This window comes from Malurus melanocephalus, unplaced genomic scaffold, assembly GCF_030028575.1.
Source record: "Malurus melanocephalus ecotype Western Australia unplaced genomic scaffold, MMel_1.1 scaffold_114, whole genome shotgun sequence".
In the NCBI taxonomy this organism is placed as follows: Eukaryota; Metazoa; Chordata; class Aves; order Passeriformes; family Maluridae; genus Malurus; species Malurus melanocephalus.
Window position 1 is genome coordinate 1,490,410 of NW_026623346.1, and position 7,835 is coordinate 1,498,244.

Genomic DNA, 7,835 nt, shown 5'->3' on the forward strand with positions numbered 1-7,835 from the left:
AAGCAAAGTCCTTTTTCCTGGGCTGTGCTGTCTTTTAATGTGTTTTACTTAATCACGAAGGAAATCTCCAGCAAAATTCCTCCGTCTCTTTCCATTACAATGTAATTACAACATAAACTAATACACACTAACAAACTTAATAGACTTTCATACAATAAAGACTGATTAATGTAATAGCTAGAGAAGGAAATTTTCTTATACAGGACACACAGGGTTTCTTTCACTGCAACAGTGAGCGAGGGCTTCCCTGAACTTTCCGCTTTCCAAGTAATTTGTTGCATGGAACAGGTGCACAAAAAGTGCAGCTCTGCCTCAGAGAGACAGTACAGATCTGGAAACACTCCCCCTGGGTTTGTTTCTTGCTAAACTAAGAGAGGCCTTTGATGTGCTAGGGAAAGCCCGAGAAAAGCAAAGTTTAGCCCAGAATTTATGCCAAGCCAGACTTCCAGGACATTTCTAACCTTCCTGATGAGCTGGCACGCTGACTGCCCTTTGCTCTCCCTCACCAATAGAGCCTGGACTCCCACTTTCTGCTCCCCAAGACACCCCTGGCACCATGCAGCCCCATCTCCTGGCACAGAGCAGGGCTGATGCCAGAACAGCAACACTCTGCGGGTAAACTTACACATCTGAGCTCTGCAGCCAGGGACAAACCATGTATGATCAGCCACTCCTCATGTGACCTGCGAGCAAGGGGGGGAATAAATCAGATGATGAGGCAGGATGCCATAAAATCTGAACCCATTATTTCACAGCCTCACACAAGAGGCCACCACACATGAGCCAGCCCAGCTGAGTGAATCTGTCAGCCTGCAGAAGGGTAACAGGATAGAATTTTTTCCCCCCTATGCTGACTCAGCTCATTACGCAACAGGACCATTGTTCCACTCGGGGCACACATAGCCAGGAGGATAAAAGTCCCTTATTTTTCACCTTGGGCGTTATTTGGCTCTTGTCCAGCTGATTAAATAAAGATATACAACAGCATCCATGCTCTCCCAAAGGCAAGGAGGCACAGGAGGAAGCAGAAGGGCTGTCCCTGGAAACAGAAGGCAATTTTTGGTATAAAGGCTCCACAGAATAGCAGCACTCTGCCCAACATCCTAACAAATGCCTGGTCAGCTCTGGCTCAAGGCAAGAAGAGTAAAGCTGCAAGCACAGGTGGAGCAGGAAAAGCTCTGAGGCTGCAGCCTGTGTTTCCATGAAGCACAAAAGAACTTTGTCTGAGCCTTGCAATTTCATTTCTGTTGTATGTCATAAACGCACTTGGTGCCAACAGCACCAAAAAAAATCTGCTCAGTGCTCGAGAGTAACAAATGAGATAAAAGCCTAATTCCTCTCTTGATTTTTAATCCTGAGAAAGAGGAAAGGAGAAGGTGCAATAAGGCATCTGTTCAAATTATGCAGGATCCACGCTGAAAGAGGAGCTCGGTTTGGACAGCTCAGACCCAGGGGTTACAGATTTAAGTAGTTAAATCACTCATTTATAACAGATTAGCCAGCGGTGTTTGTCCCCCTCCCCATAAAATGTATCCAAACATTTCAGGAAAATCCCCATCCACTCACCGGAGACAGGACTGTGCATGACCACTGTCCCTCACTCAAGAAGAGATGCAAGGGACAAACACCCTTTTCTTGCTCTTTGCTGCCTCCAGAGCAACGTGGAGTGTTCCTCTGCACCTCCACACAGCATCAGTCTGGTGTCAAAAAGGCATTACTGGGCGGCGATGCAGAAGCCCCTCCAAGCTGCGTGTGGCCCTGCCCTCCTGGACAGGCTGGCGCTGCCACAAAGCCACGGTGCCACCATGGACGGACACAGGCTGCTGGACATCAGGGGCTGGGAGCTCTGCCAGGTACCWGCGCAGCTGCCACAGGTTTGGAATGGTCTCTGTCCCATCGCCAGAGCTTTTCTACTGGCCCAGCCGAGTCCTCAGTGTCCAAACGCACTGCAAAGAGCAGACAGAGGGCAATGGTGCTTTCCCTGGCCTTCCCCACGTGTCCTTTGCCATCACAGCTGGGAACAGGAGAGGCAGCACCACGGGGCAGCGAGAGCGCCCTGGGAGGAAAGGGAGAGGATGCACAGCTTTCACGAGCTTATCAGCCACGCTGCAGGGCGGACAAAGTGACACCGGCACTGCCTTTCAAATGCAATTTTCTTTACCTGTAATGGTTGTGCCCCTATTTACAGCCGGCTTGTACTGGCTCAGTCCCCCGTCCCGCCTGAAGCTTTATCTGCGGGAGGGAAGCGGAGCTGCCGCGGATTTTGGTTCACACCCCCGTTCCATCTCCTCTCTCGCTGAAGAGGAAAGCAGCAGCAGGCAACGCAGGAAGTGGGTCAGTCCTTCTTCCTCCCCCACCTTTTCTTTGATTTCTCATCTTTCCCTAAAAAAGAAGTGATTTGTTAGTGGTTGCAGTATCCTTAAGAAATGCAGAGATGCCCCAGAAAACTTTGAAGAAAGGACAGAGTGGTGTAGTTTAACAGAAACAGAAGCAGGCAGTAGGTCGAAAAGGAATAATTTACTCAGCACAAAGAGAAAACTTTAGAGAATCCATTTCCAGAAAAAAAGACTATGAAGAGCTTAAGAAAATTAAATCACACTAACTTATGTATTAAAATAAGCTTTCTGTCCACCAGTGCATTGGTAAGGGTCAGTTCTAGCATGATCAGGAAAATTACTGGAATAATCTGGAGACTACAAACCTGTCCTTTTCTAAAAATTTTGGATACAAAAGTCCAGAAGTATTTACTGAGCTTCTTAATCATCATTTGTAGCAAGACAAAGCCTATGGATGGAGCTGGAGAAATCCTCAAGCATCCAAAGGCAGAATCAAGTTGACATTTCTGAGAAACGTGGCCCGTTTTGTCCAGTAACTGCACACTCACCTTCTGTGTTTCCAGCACTGACCAAGGACAAGGATTTCCCAGGCTGGGACATGGGGTCCATCACAGGCACTTCAGGGAGACTACAATTCCCAGGGCAGGTCTCCCTGTTTATCCTGGATGCAGCTCCAACATTCCTTCCCTGTGTGTGCTCTGTGCACTGCCTGAGCTGGTGGCATCAAAGCAGAGGCACGGATGGCACCGGGAGAGGAATCAGACATTGCACAGCTCCTCCCAGGAGACAGAACTGAATTTATCTGTCTGGTTCTCTTCATGCACAGAGGCAACAGGTGGGTGAGAGTTTCGGGAACACAAAAGCTGCACATGTCAAACCAAGAAATTAAAATGGCAAGAACTCCCTTACATTTATTTTCCCCTTTTTAAAGAGGCTGAAGCATGAGAAGCTGGCAGGGTGGCTTGCCAAGCGCTGAGGAATTGATAAGAGGACAACATGTCGAGGAGCTGGCATGGCAGGCAGAAGGCCTGGCCCTCTGATCTACACACCTTTGACCCTCCAGGAGCACCTGCAGCCCTTCACAGAGGGGATGGTGGCTCCTGGGCTCTAACTGCACTGCTCCTGCTCAAGGGTGCAGGGAGGACAGGCTGACCCCGGCCCCAGCAGTGGTCACGAGCTGGTTTCCTCCAAAACAGGAGCAAACGGTGCACACAGAGGGCAGGTGATGTTTCTCTCCAGTATGTACCCACACTGTTTATTATGTGCAACAGCAAAAGTATTCCAGCGTAAAATTTTCAAAATTATTGATTTGAAGAAACATTAATACATGGTAGTTCTCACCCTCCCTCCCGCCTGTAGGTTAGAGTTGAACTGCAAATATTTATTTTTAAGTTGCCTACACATATATTCAAAGKGCCAACCATAACTGCATCACTCAGGCTTCCCAAACCTCAGGGGGTTTCACTTCTCCTGTCTTGCAAAAGGCAGTCTGTGTGCTGAAGGCTTCCTCTGCTGCTGGGGCATTCCAAGCCATAAATTTAACATTCAGATCATTAAATATATAGGAGGGATCTTGTTAAGGCTGAACCGGTGCGAGTCACTTCGCACTACACAGACACAGTTTTCTCGCTCCTTTCTCACTTTTCAGAAGCCTGATATCTGGAGACCAAGGAGGAGCAGGGCAGGATACGCAGGAATTCCACTGCTGCTCGGGATTTCTGAACTCCCAAAGCCAGGAGGAAGAGGGCGCTGCTCTTCTTCCCATCTGGTTCTGTGTCAGTCCTGGCCAGTCAGGAGCTACTAAGGAATAACCAGGAGCCTGTTGCTCCGGAAAAGCAGGGGCTGGTGGGATGAGGGGTAGGAGAGGGCAGGGAGACCCAGGAGACACAGGCTCACTGCTGGGTTCTGCAGTGAAAAGGTTCACAGGTAGGATCAAGTAATGTAGTTGGGATGTCCTGGTTCATCCTAGAGCCAAGGAATGCTGTTGTGGAATTGTCCCTCWGGTGTCTCTCCCCTGACTCAGCTCAGAGCACCAGGACAAAGCAGAAAATTACAGTAAGCTGTGAAAACTAGAGATGGTGCCGAGGTTCAAGTGGGCTGAACAGCAACCACCCCACAGGCAGAATTTTGCTGAGCCTGCTCCTGTTTGCTACTTGGAATAGTTCCCAGCTGTCCCTAAAAAAGGGATTATGGGCTCCCCACATCCAGGGAGCTGCAAGATGCTTTCACTGTCATCAGCCATTGGAGCAATTCCACCTAAAAAGCAGAGTATCCAAGACCTGGACAAACAGCCATTGCAGGAACAAGAACAGCACCCAGTTTTCTCCAGCAGAGAGGTGCCATTTTTTTTGTTTGTTTTCACCCATATTTCCCTTGTCCCATTAGTAATTATCTCTCTTTCTCCTGCCCAAGGGATGAAGGCTCTGCACTCATGGCAAAGCCCAGCCATGCCGCCAGCCAGTGATTTCCGGGTACAAAAAAGTCCAGTCTTGGTCTAAAGCTCCAACAAAACAATCCRTTTCTATTCACCAACACAGTTAAGTACCTTCTGAAATGCTTTTGTGAATGGGAATTCCAAAAATTCTCCTTCCTACCATGTGGAGAAGTCACTTCTTTGTACACCAAATATCAGTATGCACACAAAATCATGTGCAATGGATACACATTACCCTTGGATACTTGGGACATCTGTCTTTGCTTTTACATCTGTGTTGCTAATTAATCACACGGCAGCTGGCCACATTTGCCCTTGAGTCAACACCTTGAGCATTAGTGGAGATACAGTGCCCACGATGACATCCAAGCCCAGCTGCAGTCATGGAAGTAATTCCACAACCCAGTCCTAACTTGGCAGCAAGAAGTTTTAAGTATTTATCCTTTGATTGTAGCAARCATGGAATAATGGGCTGTCATTTTCTCCCGTTCACTTTTCTTCTCAAACCGATAAATTACTCTCAGACACCAGTGGCACCAGGGGCAGATGCCCACATTGGACCAGGAGAAGAACATCACAATCATTTCCCATTGGGATCCTGTTGTCCAMGGTGTTTATGTCCAGGGTTTTCTTTCTCATAACCCCGTGTCTTCATCAGTGTGAAATGCTCACAGGCTCCAAGATAAGAGATGGGAGCTATGGAGCGTGTGAGGCCACTGACTCAGTGCTCTGCCCTCTCCACACAGCGACAGCACTGAATCATTTGCTGAAACCCGAGCTGGGGGTGAGAGCAAACCAAGGCAGTCTGAGCAGGAGATCAGAAAAGATCAGAAAAGTCTGGCAGCTTATACAGCAGGGAGAGTCTTCAAAATCTCTGGGTGACAAGGTTAGAGCTGCCACAGGTGTCTGAAAACTCCCTGCCACAGGGGGGGACTCTCAGTCCTGAAAGGAGTTACAAAAATTCTTTAAAAGCCTTCTGCTTTTTTTGGCTCTCTAGCCGAAGAACTTCCCTCTGGCCAAGTATAAATCTGCTGCAGAGGCTTTTTTCATTCCAGATGCTTTGCAGTGGGTGGAATGATTCCTAAACAGCAGTACTTTGGGAGAGGGAGGGGGAACTCCTCAAGGAAACTCGGTGGAATTTACCTCATGGAGAAGACAAATCTCAGAACATAATTTAAAACCTTGCAGGGGGAAAAAAAATAAAAGATCACTCTGTCTCTAGAACAGGATGAATTCAGGTCAGCCCTGAAACAGAACTGCCTTTTGAAGAGTTCCTCTATGGCTTACCCAGTTTACCAGGTGCTGGTGACAAAAATAACAAACTCCAGTGATGCAGTAAGCAAGTGAGCTGAACAAAATTGGAATATCCCAGCTCTTCTGTGAAAGCCCCAAGAACAGGTGCTTATTTCAACTCGTGCCAATGTGGGATTCACCAAGGAACAACATTCTTACTATACTTTTCAAAAGACTGACTGTGAAACTTTCCTGCCACTACCAGTTAAAGGAGTATTCATAGAGGGATTTCATTTGGCAAATATTTCCACTTTCTTATGGAGCTTGGATCTAGGACAGCTTTGCTCCTTTCCTTCAGAGGAGAAGTGGGTAGCTTGTTTTGTACAGGTTCTTTATTGAGTCTGAAATTGCTCTGGTTTCACAACAGACCAATATTCAGTGAACTCAGTGCCTGAATGTTATAAGGGGAAAATATATACATTTTGGAACTTTAAACATTGAGATCCTAAGTTCATCAAGTGTATCAAAATATCTTTATTTTTGGAACATTGAAAGAAATCAAAATCTGAGATTCCTAAGATATTTACAGTATCCATTTAAGAAAAAAAAAATATTATTTACATCAGCATTAGAGAGGAGGTCACCACGGTGTTAGTGAAACACAGGATCTCGCACCTCAGTGGAGCCCTTGTGTTTATTTTACGAAGCCAAGACTCTCAAGTGCTGCAAGTATAAGTGAACTCCCATTGTACCCTCCTGCCACAGCACACGCAGAGCTGCAGCAGCTCTCGATGGCTAAGATTTAGTCAGAAATGTCACTGGATACTCAGGGCTAATATTTGCTCAGCAGGGCTGAATCGTCAGCAGGGCTTCAATGCGGCTCTCCTAACACAGAGGTTGTGTTTGCCGTGTTGTGATTTGGTGAAATGTCTCCTCCTTCAAGTCTGATCAACTGAAGGATGCTTGAGCTCCCAAAAGGAAGGCAGCTGCCCCAGGAGAGCAGGAGCATAAGCGCTGTGGGCAGGAATGACGAGGCACACGGTGCTTTGAGGTGTTTGTGCCCTACCTTGGGTGTAATTTACTGCAGGATCGTCTGTCCAGCTACTGATAGGAATCAAGCTGTGATCAAGCTGAGCAACCAAACGATGCCGGAAATCGGTAGCTGACTACACACACAATTCCATTTTCAAAGACAAATGTTCAAAGTCCATTATTGACATCTGTAAAAACTGAGTCACCGGAGTGATGTGGCCAGGCAGAGTGCCAGAATCGCTGGCAGTTCTCAGAAGTAAATAACAGCAACTGAAGTTGCACATTCACAGTCCATTTCCTCCAGGTTCTTTTGAGGTTTACTCCGCCTGGAAATCAACAGCGTTCAACCCACACATTTCCTCACCTGTAATTTGGAAGAGAAGGGCGAATGGCCTTGCTGGATGGTCAGAACCCGGTTCAGAAGGTCTCCTCTCCCTGCAGCTTAAAGCGGCAGCAATATTTAGCCCTCCAGCCCGGGTTCTGGCCCCATATTTGCCTTTTGTAGAAACAGAATTACTCAAAATACGAGGTGACTCATAAATCACCCCCTCCCCTTCCAAACGATTGATCAAGAGGCGGTGCTGAGGCCCAAGAGCTGCTCGGGTAACAAAGCCCCACTTTCAGCTGCTTTAGGGTCCCGCTGCAGAAACCTCATCCAAACACACCCGTTGTTTGCCGGCAGGATTTTAGCAGGATCCGCCTTGGCTGGGGCCACGTGCTGCCCTCTCGTGGGAAGCCTTGCGGATGGTACCCGGCTGCGTGGGCACAGCGCTGAGCGGAGATAGCCCCGCACGGAGCGG